The sequence below is a fragment of the Lynx canadensis genome, chromosome X, assembly GCF_007474595.2.
Source record: "Lynx canadensis isolate LIC74 chromosome X, mLynCan4.pri.v2, whole genome shotgun sequence".
NCBI classification, from domain to species: Eukaryota; Metazoa; Chordata; class Mammalia; order Carnivora; family Felidae; genus Lynx; species Lynx canadensis.
The window spans coordinates 109,525,313-109,540,659 of NC_044321.2; the positions used below are offsets into that span (position 1 = coordinate 109,525,313).

At 46.9% G+C, this 15,347-nt stretch overlaps 1 protein-coding gene across 2 annotated transcripts in view; it reads left to right on the plus strand.

The window, feature by feature from the left end:
* Nucleotides 1-2,776: 2,776 nt before the first annotated feature.
* Nucleotides 2,777-15,347, plus strand: part of FHL1 (four and a half LIM domains 1) — a 62,111-nt gene continuing 49,540 nt past the window's right edge. Inside the window, exon 1 of one of the 2 annotated variants that reach the window (XM_032592284.1) lies at nt 2,777-2,865. The gene's annotated coding sequence lies outside the window, so the exon portion shown is untranslated. The remainder of the gene's footprint in view (nt 2,866-15,347) is intronic. The other variant, XM_030304731.1, reaches the window with a different exon arrangement.

Here is a 15,347-nt window from a genome sequence, read left to right on the forward strand (position 1 = left end):
TAGCGAGTGTAAAGCCAGTCTCTTCTGCCATCCACAAAGACCAAACTTCAGTGCTTCTGAGGGCGTGGAGTGGGAAAAGGGAAGGCCCAAGGCCACTGGTGCCAGGAAGAGAGAAGGGAACTTTGCAAGGACTTATGGTCGCTCCAGAGGGAAGCCAGCACCCATTTTGTGCACCTCGAGAGAAAAGAGAAGTCATCAGACTGGATTGGCTTGATCTATACACGCAGCCAGCTACCCCCACCTGGCACCCTGATCAGCATGTACATCCATGGTCTTACAGTGGAGAATGCCTTTTAGCAGGTGGAAGGCCCAACCTCTGCGTGAAATCGAGCTCTCATTTCATCTTGCCTAGGCAGGGGCGTTAGGAGGCCTTTCTCTCTCATCAGCTAATCCTCCCTCCTGCTTATTCCTAAACATGCTCTCATCTCTCAAAATTCAAAAGAGAGGAGGGAACCTTCTCTTCTCCCTTCTTGTCCCTCTCATTCCACTCGACTTCAGTTGCCCTGTACAGTGAAAGATCTCAAAACAATTGTCCACACTATACTGTCTCTACTCCAATTCCAATTTCCTCTTCAATCTGTTCCATCAAATCCCAAGCCAAGCGATCTTTAAAAATATGTATCAGATGGGGGTGCCTGGGTGGCTCAGTTGGTTAAGTGGCCGACGGCATCTCAGGTCATGATGTCACAGTTCGTGAGTTCAAGCCCCACATCGGGCTCTCTGCTGTCAGCACAGAGCCTGCTTCGGATTCTCTGTCTCCCTCTCTCTCTGCCCCTCCCCTTGTCACTCTCTCTCTCTCAAAAATAAATAAGCATTAAATATATATATATTTATACAAATATTTATATATATATACATATATTTATACAAATATACATAAATATATTTATATAAATATAAATATATATAAATATATAAATGTGTGTGTGTGTGTGTATATATATATATATATATATATCTCTATATCTCAGACCCAGAATACTACTCAGCAATAAAAAAGAACTATGGATACACACAACAATTTGGATGTAGCTCAAGGGAATTAAGCTGAGGGCAAAAAAGCCAATCCCCAAAGGCTACAAACTGTATGATTCATTTACACAATATTCTAGAAAAAAAATTATAGAAATGAAGGGCAGATTAATGGTTGTCAGTGGCCAAGGACCCGGAGGACTAGGGCAGTGGGTGTGGCTATAAAAGATCAACAGGCTGGATCCTTGTAATGATGGAACTATTTTGTATTTTGATTGTGGTGGTGGCTACATGAGCTTAGACGTGTGATCAAATCGTATAGAATTAAACACACACACGAGTACAAGTAAAACCAGCCAAATCTGAATCAGATTGGTCAGTATTTTGTGGTCTTGGGCCATAGTTCTGCAGTGGGGTAAGCTGGGTAAGGGGTACATAACCCCTCCCTGTATTAGTTCTTACAAATGTATGTGAACTTACAATTATTCCGAAGAAAAACAAGTGTAAAAGAAATATAAATGAGATCATGCCATGCCCTGGGAGAAAGCCATTCATTCATTCAATGGCCTCCCCTTGTTTTTGGAATAAAACGGTCTGCCCATCGCCTACGATGTAGTATGAGATCCGGTTCCTGCCAACCTGTCCAGCTTTATATTATGCTCTGCACCCGACCCCAGGCCCTGCTGGTGCCAATCACAATCACCACCTCTTAATTCCAAGGCATCAAGGGTTGCCTCCTCTTTCTGGCCTTCATACATCTGCTCCCTCTTTCTGGAATGCTTTTCCTTGGCTCTTTCCACGGTTGCTTCTGGCGTTAACTTTCAGGGCTCGGCTTAAATGTCACCTCCTCCTCTCCTAACCACAGAATTTGCACACTCTTCTTTTCCTGCACCGGCATTATCCCAAATTTGATTATTTTCTCACTTCTTTATCATCTGTCTCCTCCACTAGATTGCAAGCTCCCAGGGAAGGGTGGATGGTGATCCGCATGACTCCGCACTCTATCCCTAGCACCTGGCACGGTGCTTGGCACGTGGTGAGGGCTCAGTAAACCAAATGTTGAGTGAATGAATGAGTAGCCACGTGCCGCTTTGCCATCATTGCTCTCCTGAGTGATGTAAAGCCCTCTGCATGGTGGTATTGGGATTACGGATAGAGCTTCTTTCGCTCTCCCCGGCTTGCTACCAAGGGGAAGGGTCGCCGGTGGGTCCTTCGGCAGCGTTCCGGACCACGGGGTTCCGCAGTCGGGACCGAAACCCGGCGCACCCCGGGGCCCCTGCCGCTTTGCAGGGAGTGCGCAGGTTAGCGGAGGCCCCTGGTGAGGCCACCTTCGCTCGCTCGACTCTCTTTGTTGCTCCCACCCCCTGCCCTGGCCGCGGCTGCCTGCAGTGACTCGTGACTCCCCGCCGGGTTCGAGGGCTGCAGCACTGGGGGGGGGGGGCGGGCGCCCCCAGCCCTCCCTCCCTTCGGTCTCCTGGCCAGAGCCGCCCCTCCCGGGGAGCCCTCGCCCCCGCCTCCCCGCGGCCACCTTCCCCGCGCACCCGCGCCGCGTCGGCAGCAGGGCCGCTCCCGAAGCGGGGGGCACGTGGCCGCGCTGGGTGCGTGACACCCCCGCCCCCGCGCCGGGGCCGGCTCCCGCGCGCGCGCCGCGCCCCGCAGCCCCCGCGGGCAGAGCCCGGGCAGCGCGCGCCGCGCCCCGCCCCCGCGCGCGCGCCCGCCCCCTCCCCGCCTCCCCCGCGCGCCCCTCCCCTCGCGCCCCTCCCGCGCCCTACATCCAGCGCCCGGCCCAGGGGGCTCAGTCCGCAGCCACCGCCGCCGCCGCCGCCGCGCCTCGGCCTCGGTGCAGGCAGCGGCCGCCGCCGAGACAGCTGCGCGGGCGAGCATCGCCAGGCAGTAAGCCCGCTTTCTCTCCGCGTGTGCGTGCGTGTGCGCCTCCCGCCCGCCGGCCCCGCGGCCCGGGGGAGCGGCCGCCCTCCTGCCCCGCCGCCGCCGCCCCGGCCGCCCGGCCTGCCGCGGTCGGTACCTGCGGCCTCGGGCCTCGGCGGGCCGGCCGGCCGGGGTGGGGGCCGCGGGGTCCCCGCGGGTGCGTGCCTCGGCCGCCCCGGGCTCGCGCCACCGGGGGTGGCGGGCGTGGGGGCGGGGGAGCGGGCGTGCCCAGGGGGCTCCCGGTGCGTCCTCCGCGGAATGGTGGGGAGCGGGGCGCGGGGTGGGGAAGGGGGAAGGGGCCCCCGATTTTCCCACCGAGGCTGGAGGGCGGTGGGGGCGGGGCGAGGCGGGGGCACCCCTGGGCGTTCTCGGCCGGGGTGGCTGTGGGGCGCGGGCGGGTGAGGCTGGGGGCCCCCCTCGGCGCGCTCCTCCGGGGTGGCGGGGATGGGAAGGCGGCGAGGGGGGGAACCTGCCCGGCTTCGCACAACGGAGAGGGCGGGGGTGGGGACGCGCGGGCGTGGAGGTGAGCGGGCTCGCCGGGCTTTCTCGACGGGGATGCTGGGGGGGCGTTTGGAGGAGTTGGGGGTGGGGTGCAGAGGGAGTGAGGAGGGCCGGGAGGGCTCGCAGCGGTTCTTCCCTCTTGGGGGGATGGCGGGGGGAGGGGGGGTTGGGGCGAATGGGGGTGGGGACAGTGGGGATTTCAGCTCCAGCGTGGAACCTGGAGAAGCCGGAGGAAGGTTGTGTCACGTGGGGTGAGCCTTAGAAGGTGGATTTTCAAAACTGCAGGGTGTGACCTTTCCGTCTCAAAAAGCGTGAAATCGCTCCAAGGTGCTGTCTGTTCTAGGTGCTGGAAGAGAGGTTTCTGCTTTCGAAGTTTCTGGTTCTCTTCCATTCCTTCTCTTTCTTTTCCATTCCTTCTCTTTCTCTTCCATTCCTCGCGGCCTCTTCTCAGCCGTCCAGGACTAGGTAGAGGTTTGAAAATCAGCAAGGGAAGACTGTGTGTGGTTCGTGTTCAGTGCTAGATCATTTTCTGCATTGGGAACCGTGCGAGTTCCTCAGGTTTGTTTGGATTGCCCTTTACTATAAAACCCTGTGCCAGGGAGGCCCCTTGGGGAAAGAAGGGACCAAGGTTTATAAAGGGGACTCCAGGTTTGGTTTTTTAATTTCCTGAAGGGCAAGGGATACGTCGTTGTAGCATTTAGTTTGGCTTTTAGAAGAGGGAGAAATAGAAAAAACGTATGCCTTTGCTGGAAGTTCCCTATATTCGTTTCAATGATCCCATCGGGATTATCTGAGCCCCCTTTGATTTGAATTTGGAATGGATCCAGTTTTCCTAATTGGAGCCATCATTTTGTAATTGCCTGTAATTCTTCCCTGGGTTATCAAATCTATGGCAAGCTTATAGAGCAGTAGGAATAATTTTTTTTTTTTTAGTTATCTTGATTAAGACGGTTTTAATGTAAATTTGATGTTGTTCCTTGGAAATGCGAACCTTTGCAGAATAGCAGAAGTTTAAATTATGAGTCCCTTGGAATTTTGTAAAGTCTTTCCCTCCCCAGCTCATCTTCTCTGGGAACAGAACCCTCCCCCACTCTTCACACTGAAGAAGCAAGGGCTTCTGGGATGGTAGCTTTGCCTTTGGAAACTCATGCTCATATTTGCTTGAAGAAGAATACATACTAGAAAGGCATATGCCTTTAATGTGGCGAGGCTATATGTGCTTTCCCATTTCGGTTACATAAGGTTCCAATCTACTTTTTACCTTCAGTCTTTAAAAATGGTTATTTAACATTTTTAAGAGCAAATATAATCTTTACGCAACAGGAAATTGGTTAGATAGGCCATGATTTGCGCAAACCGCCTCACAATAAGTATATAGTCTAAGGCTCCCATATAGGTTCTGTAACCATATATGGTTTTTGAAATTCTATGCTACCATTCCCATATTGAATTTTTGGAGAAGAAAAGCTGTTTTTTTCGACCAAGTCTGGATTTTTGAGTGAAAGCTGAAAAGAAAATTTCGTATAAGATTTAAACTGGTAAAATTCCTCTTGGAGGATACCAATGCGTTGGAGCTAATTTAATGTCTACCAAAGGAATGGACCACTTAAATAATTACTTGATTTATTTACTGGAAATACTAAACTGGAAATGTTTAAGTGAAAATAGAGATTTTTGGTCTCAGGCAAAAATGCGTTTAAGTAAGCACTGTTCTGTGCAGCGTTTCTATGTTACTCCGATACACATCCTGTATGCCGGCGACAAAGAATCTAAAACGCGTGCATTTAGGAATACAATTTAAGTCTGATTGTTTTTTCTCTTATGAATAGACTGTTAGGAGTGGTCAAATCTTACAGAGGGAAATGTGTTGGTGGGTAGTGGGGACTTAAGTTCCTGTAGACAAAAAGAGTAAATGGGTGTCTTTGCCCAGCTTTTGGAGAACGTGTTGTCTGCCCCACGGGACTGGTGGGGGCGGGGGGGGGAGGGAAGATGAAGAGATTTGAGCAATTAACAAAAATGGTCAAGTATCTTTCTGAGCATTCTTGAAGATTTTGCTTATAGCCATTTGAAGAATGAAGCCTTTGTGGAAGAAATTGACCCTCACTCCTAAAGTTTTGACATTAAAAGAAATACCAGTTTGTTGAGGGAGTGGAGGCTGACCTACCGAAGCTGAGCCCTGTTTCCCTGCTTTCCACCTCCGGGTTCCCTTCTGCCCTGAACCCCTCCCTTTCCCCCTTCGGTGCCAGCAGCATTGGGAGTTGAACAAATGTTTGTGCTTGCTTGAACTTTAGGCCTTATCTATTTGGCTGCTTTCCCCAACTTTTGCCTACAAAATTGTTTTGGTTCGTTGGACTCTCCAGTTGTTTGGATTTGGGGTAAAAGGGAGTAGACTGTAATTATTTTCTCTTGGAAGATCTTTTCTTTCAGCTCCTGTTGGGACAGGAGCAAAAAAAAAAAAAGTGGGTGTTTTTTTTTGGTTCTGTTTTGTTTTTGTCAACGGAGTACTTAATTAAGCAGAATATATGGCCATCCATTTATTCAGCCAACATTTACTGAGTTACCGCTTGTGCCAGAGGCTCTGTGCTAGGTTCATACGCAGTAGGTAAGAAATGGCTTCCACCTTCTGGGGGCAGTTACTAAAACAGAGAATAGACAATGAATTTGTGGTACATAATCAGGAGGTGGCCAGAGTCTTGGACATTAATATAGCACTTTGTATACATTAAACATGCTTTGACCACGCACACAGTGGAGTCGTTTCTTGCCAGGGCATTTATTCATTGTCTACACAGTACCTCCTCTTGCCAACTAAGACGCACTTTTTTCATTTTGGGTAATATGGTTTGTAATTCGTCTTCAGGATCTTAAGGTCTATGGCCTTTTTAAAGAAGATACGTTTTATGTGAAGTACATAGGACACAGCGGACTTCCTGATATTTAAGTTGGGCATTTTATAGCACTGTGCGGAGTAGTGAGGACGCAGCGGCCCGGCCAGCCGTCCTTCCTGTGACTTAAAAGCATCTTCTGACGGCAAATGGGGCCAAACAAAATTACTGTTCTGTGGTCACCTTTGAATTATGGATGACGGATGATGAAGCCCAGAAGAGTGTGAATGATACTGAATAGTAGCTGGAGTAAACCCTCGCCCTCCTGCAGGGTTACCTCCTGAGATCTTTGCACATCCCTCTGTTTGTGGATCGTGCCCGCCCAGTGGTTTTTAACTAGGGCAGTTTTGTCCCCCACGGGGCATTGAACAATGTCTGGAGACATTTTTGGCTGTCATGAATTGGGATGCAGCGTGCTGCTGGTGTGTAGCGGGTGGAGGCCACGGATTCTGCTTAAACATTCTCTCCACCACAGGCGGCAGGCCCCTGCAACAAAGAACGATCTGCCCCGAAATGTCAGTAGCGCTGAGGTTGACGTAATTCCCTCTACAAGATGCAGTAAAACGTAACCTCCGGAGACTAGAAAACAGGAACGGTGTCTTGATGTGATATTTCACGTTGGCTGAGCTCACTCGACTGGTCTACAAACAGATGAGTCCATTGACCTGAATAGTTAAAGACCAGCGAGAGGTACCATCTACGGGCCCTGCTCTAATGCCAGGCACTGGTATATGTTCAGTATTCCCTTCATTTTATAAACGAGGAACCAGGCGCAGAGAGGCAATGTGACTTCTCGAGGCCTTACAGCTGGTCCGGGTTGAAGGCAGACATCAAAATTAAGATCATCTTACTCCTCAGAAGTTCATGGGTTTTGAGCACACCGTCATACTGTCTCCCTTGTGGCAGGCTCCATTCAAAATCTTACTTAACAAAATTAAAATTACTACATGTCCTATATACCATTGAGCTTGCTTGAGAGTAATTAAAGCCATGAACGTTAAATCTGATCATACTTGGAAGTAAGTGGCCAGGAGTAAGGGGAGAAAGGGAACTGACATTACTCGAAGGCCTGCTGTAGTTCTAGAAAATACACTAGTTGGACTCACAGCCGTTATGTAATTGGATCCTCACAGCAGCTCTGCAAAGTAACGGCGCACATCTCGCAGATGAGGTTAGCAAAGTAACCTAAGATTGCACAACTAAGTGGCCGAGTTGAGATTTGAACGTAAGTCCCATGACGAAGCCGGTGTCCCTTGCTGCTTTCTCTAAATTTTGGGGTTGGTGAAGGATGTGGGGCAGGCGGGAGTTGAGCAGGCTGCAAAAGGTGAGTAACTGGTCCTGGATAACAAGTGATTTCAGAGGTCACATGTCATAGATGATGGGTTATACTCAGGTAGAGAATGGGGAGGTGAATCCCTGTACTTTCTTCCAGTGGGGAGAGCTGAGCTCGACTGAGAACTTGTGCTAGAGATCTCCCCAAACTAAGCCCTGTAGTGGTCATTTTGGAGAACTTTGTTTTCTGTCTTTCTTGAATTTTTCCAGACACTGTTTTGATACCCATGAAGTGGGAGGTTACCGAACTGTGTTTATATCTTTCTGCGTCTCATCCTTCTACCTTTCTTAGGACTTACTTAGTCCTAAGCTTAGTACTGACAGCATTCAGTTTTGTCACCTCCTTAAACAATTTAGACATTTGTTTTTGCTATGGAAATTGTTTTTAAATAAATGTCATCAAACTTATACTTGTGTTTTCCATATGGGGGGTGTGTTTTGTTTCGACAGCTAAATATTTATTTTAACTTTTGACGTGTTGTATTTTTGAGCATAACAAGAGGAAAAATAAAAACCAGCCCAATAGCAATCATATTTTGTCTGGCAAGCAATTTTGTGTGTGTGTGTGTGTGGGTAGAAGGAGGACTTCATGTTTCATTTCATTTACTTTAAATTGGAAAGGAATTTTAACCATGATTCTCAAGGGCCAAGATGCTAGGGGAAAAAAAAAAGAAATGTTATTTAGATAAAATGCATGTTTTGATTTCCACATAGGTCTGGGAGCCATAGATTCTGAGTATAATAATTATGTCATGACTCCGCAGCAGTCAGCCCCTCGGGTGATCAACCACTGGGTATGGGCACGCATTGTGATACTGATTTTGGACCCTCCCCCCCAAATGATTTTAGAGTAGAACTGAGAGATCTGATGAAACTTGCAAGAATGCACTAATCCTTTCAAAAATCCAAGCTTTTAATGATAATAGCGGTACTTTCACATTGTTGGGGAAACTCAGAAAATACAGCAAAGCCTAAAGAATATAAAAATCAGCTGTAACCCACCACCCAGAAATTGGTGACAGTGTTCTGTTTCTCTTTAAAATGTAGTGTTGGTTTTGTTGTTGTTTTTTTTTTCCAATGGCGGACTCAAGTCCATTGCAAAATCTCCAGCTTCTAAATGTAGTCTAAGTTGTTTTTGTTTTTGTTTTTTTTAACTTTACCAAAAGAGTTTCTGAATAATCGTTGCATCTCTAGAGAGAAGTCCTGGTCATAGAAATGAAATGGGAATAGTGCCGGGGAGTTAGAGAACTATCTGGTGGCCTCATCATGTGAGCTCTTTAACATGTCTCCTTCTCCAACTTGAGTAATAGAATTTCCACGCCAGAGGAGCACCTGGGTGACTCAGTTGAGAGTCCAACTTTGGTTCGGATCACGATCTCTATGGTTCATGGGTTTGAGCGCCCACATCAGACTCACTGCTGTCAATGCAGAGCCCGCTTCGGAGCCTCTGTCCCACTTTCTGCCCCCTCCCCCAAAATCGATGAACATTAAAAAAATTGCCACACTATAAAGGGCTGTCAGGACCCACTCCCCTTCATTTTATGAGGCTCAAAGAGTTCAAGCATCTGCCCCTCAGGTCATATAACATGTTAATGTTGGAGTTGCAGTTTGAAGCGTTAGGTCCTACCTATGTAGGCAAGTTTTTATTTCCTAATTAAAAACCCTTCACAGTCACGAACTTTTTGTTGGCCTGTCCCTCAAACGAACAGACTTTTGGGGGTACCTGGGTGGCTCGGTCGTTTAAGCGTCTGACTTCGGCTCAAGTCATGATCTCCCGGTTCGTGAGTTCGAGCCCTGCATCAGGCTCTGTGCTGTCAGCACAGAGGCCCCTTGGGATCCTCGGTCTCCCTCTGTCTCCAACTCTCCCCTGTTCACGCTGTCTCTCTCCCTTTCCCCCCTCTCAAAAATAAACATTTAAAAAATAGAGAACAGACTTTTATGGTGGAAGTATATTTACTATTCTAAAGGATACCAAAAAGGCCAAGTATTTCCTAATTTCATATCAAAACAGTTGAGAGAAGGGGCGCCTAGCTGGCTCAGTCGGCAGAGCATGTGACTCTTGATCTTGGGGTTGTAAGTTTGAGCCCCCCCCCCAGAGTAGAGAGATTACTTAAAAAAATAAAATCTTTAAAAAATAACCAGCTGGGAGTAGTACAGGAATTTGTCATCTCGTTTGCTTTATTGAAATTGAGCGTCAGTGGTGGGGAACCTCTTGCGTGCATCTAGCCCTCAGTTCAATTTCCCCTGGCCTGTGGGGCAAGTGGCAAGGCGTGTCAGACTGCCTGTGGTCACAGACACGAACAGTGGCTTTATAAGAGTCTTTCCAAATGCTCGTCTGGAAGACCATGATCACAGCTATTGTTGCATATGAGTATTTTTTACTTCACAAACTGGGATACCTGTTAAAGTTTGGGGAAGGAAGTTTTAAAGACTGCATCTGCTTCCAAACTTTGGTAGGAAGTAAGCAAATTGTAGCAAATGCTGGCAGTATGGTGTCATTAAAACAAAACACGCACACACGGTCATTCTCACCTGGCACCATTAGATAAATTCTTAAGCTCGTTTCTCTCCGTGCCCTTGTTCATTTCTTCATTCCTCGTTTCTTTGTGTGTCCGTTGCCTGTGTGTCTGTGTCACTGGCAGGGTCACTCTTCTCAGTCCAGTTGACTCTGCCCACATTCCTTTTTCTGGGCTCTGCGTGTATCCACATCATCACGTGCATCCGCCACCGTGTCTTCCCCTTACCCGGTTGGCCGGTGTTAGGGTTACCCCAGCCTGGACCGGGCCAGGTCTTTTCTGCCTGGCATGGGCAGGGAGGCTGCTTTCCAGAGCCCGTGTGGGGTATGGAGAGCTGGTGTTACTCGATAGAGAAAGGCCACCGGTAGAATTAAACAAGATAGGTTCAGAGACCACGTGGGCTGCATAGACGCGTAAACCCGTGAACACGACATCGTCCCTTCCCTACAGCCAGGGCCCCAGCAAAGCTAAAGCTACGTGAAACAATGAATATGGATACGCATTGCCAAGGGCTTACCATGTGAACAAATGAGAAAATTGTACCCTTGCCTAGGGGTGTGTTCTTAAGTAGTCTTTGCTCCTGTTTCTTATTATTGCCTGCTAATGTCAGACAGCGGCCAGCTCTTCCTGGCTTCCTGCAGTATTCTGTCTCCCGAAAACCGGGCCTCCTGTGTATTTAAACTGGTGAGATTTGCTTGCACTTCATTTTTGAGCTAGTAGAGATATAAAATGCACAGAAGATACACGTGTACTGGTTTTTAAACGCAGCAAAACCTAGAAAAAGAACCATCAAAATAAGTCTTTGTTGTCAGTGCTTCCCTGCTGTAGAAAGAATTCATGTTTTACGGGGGCGCCTGGGGGGCTCAGTTGGGTGAACGTCTGACTGTCGATTTCGGCTCATGTCATGATCTCACGGTTTGTGGGATTGAGCCCTGTGCTGGGCTCTGTGCTGAAAGTGTGGAGCCTGCTTGGGATTCTCTCTCTCTCTCTCTCTCTCTCTCTCTCTCTCTCTTTGCCCTTCCTCCGCTTGTGCTCTCTCTTTCTCTCAAGATACGTAAATAAACTTAAAAAAAAAAAAAAGAATTCATGTTTTATTTACCCACATAAAAACACTCCGGATCATATATATATATACATATATATATATACATACATATATATATATATATATACATACACATACATACATACACACACATTTATATATATGTTTATATACACATATAAATAAATATGTTTATATATATATAAATAAGTAAACATTAAAAAAGCCCTTCTGGATATTACAAATTCTTGTGATTATGCCTGTGTAACATTTCATGTCTTGGAATATATATATATATATATTTTTTTTTTTTTTAAATGTTTATTTATTTTTGAGAGTGAGAGAGAGCACGAGTCGGGGAGGGGCAGAGAGAGAGGGAGACACAGAATCAGAAGCAGGCTCCAGGCTCCGAGCTGTCCACACAGAGCCCGATGTGGGGCTCGAACCCATGAATCATGAAATCATGACCTGAGCCAAAGTCGGATGCTCAACTGACTGAGCCACCCGGCCGCCCCTGTAATATCCACAGGGTTTTAAATTTATTTTTCAATACTAAGAAAATGATAGCTGGGCACACACAGGTTTTATCGTCAAGGTGATTTTGACGAGGATAGTACAAAACTAAATTTCTGTATTTGATCAATTAAGTCTTGTTATTCAGTTTCAGTTTTAGAGTGTGGGTAAGATCGCTTGACTCCTGTCAAATTTGAAACGTGTGATTTGTTAGGAAGACATCAAGGATTGGTTTTTCAGTGCATCTCTGCCAGGTCTAGTTTTACACATCAGTCTTGTTCGTGAGTCTGATTGCTCGTGTCTGCCTGGGCATAATCAGTCATCTGCACTTTCAGGTGTCTAGGTGAAGGGAAGTAATAGGTGTCCCCCCCGCCCACCCCCACCCCCCGCCAGGTTTCTTAGAGACTACAGAGCACACACGGGCACACACATACAAATCATGAAGTCCAAACATTTCTGTATCCCTGAGCTATAGTGGTGGATTTAGGCATTTGAATTAACACAATTTTGTATTTTTCAACAGTTTCTAAGAAATAGCCTGTAAATAACTAGTTTCAAATAATTAAAATGATAAGTTCCTCAGCAAATAGCTTCTGGAAGCTAAGGAGCCTTTTTAAACTCCTTGTCGATGATTCTACATCTCCACATGCCAGGCTCAATTCAAATTTTCAAATTCTAGGCCCTTTCCTTCTAGGCCACAAGAAACTCTGCCTCTTTTTTTTTTTTTTTTTTTTTTAGTGTTTATTTTTGAGAGACAGAAAGAGAGGTAGAGAGCAAGCAGGGGAGGGACAGAGAGAGAGGGAGACAGAATCCCAAGCAGGCTCCACACTGTCAGCATGGAGCCTGATGTGGGGCTCGATCTCACAAACTGTGAGGTTATAACCTGAGCTGAAACCAAGAGTTGGATGCTTAACCGACTGAGCCACCCAGGTGCCCCGAGAAGCTCTGCCTCCTTTAAGGAAGGAATTGGGAAGGAATTCTGCAGTGTAGTAAGCACACATAACCACACTAAGGAAAGAAACCGAGCAGCCAAACTAATAGGAGGTGAAAGTTTATACCCGCATCTACAGATAAAGCAGTGTGCCTTTGTTAGACCCCCTTTTTTTTAGCTAGAGCCCCCTTTTTAATATCCAAACTTTTCCTATTTTATTAAGGAATCATTAACAAATATAACTGTGAATGTTTAAAGAGTACAACATGATAATGTGATATACATGTGCATTGTGGAATGATCAAGATAATTTAAAATCCACTTCATTAAAATCCACTGTATTGAGAGGCACCTGGGTGGCTTAGTCGGTTAAGCATCCGACTTCAGTTCAGGTCATAATCTCGCAGTTTGCGGATTCAAGCCCCACATCGGGCTCTGTGCTGACCGCTCAGAGCCTGGAGCCTGCTTCGGATTCTGTGTCTCCCTCTCTCTCTGCTCCTCCCCTGCTCATGCTCTGTGTCTCTCTGTCTCTCAATAATAAATAAACATTTAAAAAATTTAAAATGAAATAAAATCCACTTTATTGAATATCATTTATATACAATAAATTGCATCCACTCAAGGTATATGGTTTGAGGAGTTTGGGCAGATGTACATGCCCATGGAACCACTGCCACCAGCAGGATGTAGGATATCATTATCACTCCCCCCGAGTTTCCTCATGCCCCTTTTACTGTACATTCCTCCCTGTGCCCCCGTCCTCAGGCAACCACTGGTCTGCTTTTGCACGAGAGCCACTTGGCAAGCTGACATTTGCAAGTTGGTGGATCCTTCTCTACCCAGAGACCAGATGTATATCTGAAACACAGTTTTCTTCTCATTTAAGATAAAATAATATTACAGAGCGATTCCAGGTCTGAGTTCTTAGAATGTTTTCCCAGTTTCCTAAAAATGAGCACTTAAGAATTTTGCCTGCAAGTGAACGACAGCATCCTTATTAAATAGACTCCTTACATGTTTGGGTCAAAAGGAGATTCCAGCTAAGAGAGAAAGGATTCTGATGAAACAAATGATTCTGATGAACAGAAAAATGATTCTGGTGTTCTCCTGAAGTAGTTACAGTGAGATGTCAAATCCTCCAAGAACAGGACGCATCAAATCATTTGAGTTTTGCTTCACACTTATTCATAAAGTAAAAATGAAAAAAATGAGAGTATTTTGCATCTCACCATATTAATGCCTCTAGCTAGTGGGTGTATCTAATCATTATACAGGAGCAAAACCCTATCCCTTGAGCCTTCCAAAAGATTTGAAACAGGTTTCAGAGGGAATTTCCTGTGGGTGGAAGGTGTGCCATCTTTACACGCTTCTGTGCAAAGCAAGCTTTCCATATGCAAAATGGTGCTTTCCCGTTGACACGTTGAGTTGGAAGAATTATTCGGCAACTTAAGGGTCACAGTACTGAGATGGAATTTGGCCCTTCCTCACTTAGCCCCTCATAAAAAGTCCACCTCACTTTCCTCTTATGTGTAGCTGGCTGTCCATTGCAGTCGCTCTGTCCATCTCGTCTCCGCGTGCCACTCGTGATTGTGACGGTGCCTGCCCTGCCCCGTCTTCCTTTTCCCAATTTTCTTCTTCCTCGTCTTTTCTGTCTCCTGATGCTGCTTCTCTCACGCTGCTCTGCTTTCTCACGGCCACGCTGCTTTTATAAACCTCTCCAGTCTGAGTTGTCCGCAGACTGACCAATTGCAACTCGTCAGGTGTCTTTTTGGAGGTGGTTTTTCTTATTTTTCGCTTTGCGGTCCAGCAGTTTCTTCAGACCCCTTTCAAGGTGGGAGGCGTGCTGGAGGGTTTGCAGGTGATCAAAGTTGAATATGTTTGTGGGCTGTGAGGGAGCCGGTCTTTGAAACCAAGAATCATTAAAAACGATTTACATTATAATCCCATGAAACTTCCTTTTACAAAGCTAAAGCAGTTCGAATTAATTGTCTTTTTTCTTAATTAAAAAAAGAAATTTTTAATGTTTATTTTTGAGAGACAGAGAGAGGGACAGAGCACGAGCGGGTGAAGGACAGAGAGAGAGGGAGACACAGAATCTGAAGCAGGCTCCAGGCTCTGAGCTGTCAGCGCAGAGACTGATGCCGGGCTCGAACTCATGAACCGTGAGATCATGACCTGAGCCAAAGTTGGACGTTCAACTGACTGAGCCACCCAGGCACCCCCAAAAGAAACCCATCTTTTTTTTTTAATTTTTTTAATGTTTTTATTTTTGAGACAGAGAGAGGCAGAGCATGAGCAGGGGAGGGGCAGAGAGAGAAGGAGACACAGAATCCGAAGCAGGCTCCAGGCTCTGCGCTGTCAGCACAGAGCCCGACGCGGGCCTTGAACGCACAGACAGTGAGACCATGACCTGAGCCCAAGTCGGACGCTCAACCGACTGAGCCACCTGGGTGCCCCAAACAGGCTTCAGGCTCTGAGCTGTCAGTGCAGAGCCAGACGCGGGGCTCGAACTCACAAACCATGAGATCATGACCTGAGCTGAAGTCAGATGCTCAACCGACTGAGCCACCCAGGCACTCCCTAGAATTGTCTTGAGGTAAGGTAACTTATTGCTCTTCAGCACGTACTGTAAAGGGGGAAAACCTTGGACGTTTGTTAAAATCTCCACAACACAGAGTGAACCCTGATGTGAACTGTGGACTTGAGTGAATAATAACTTATGAATA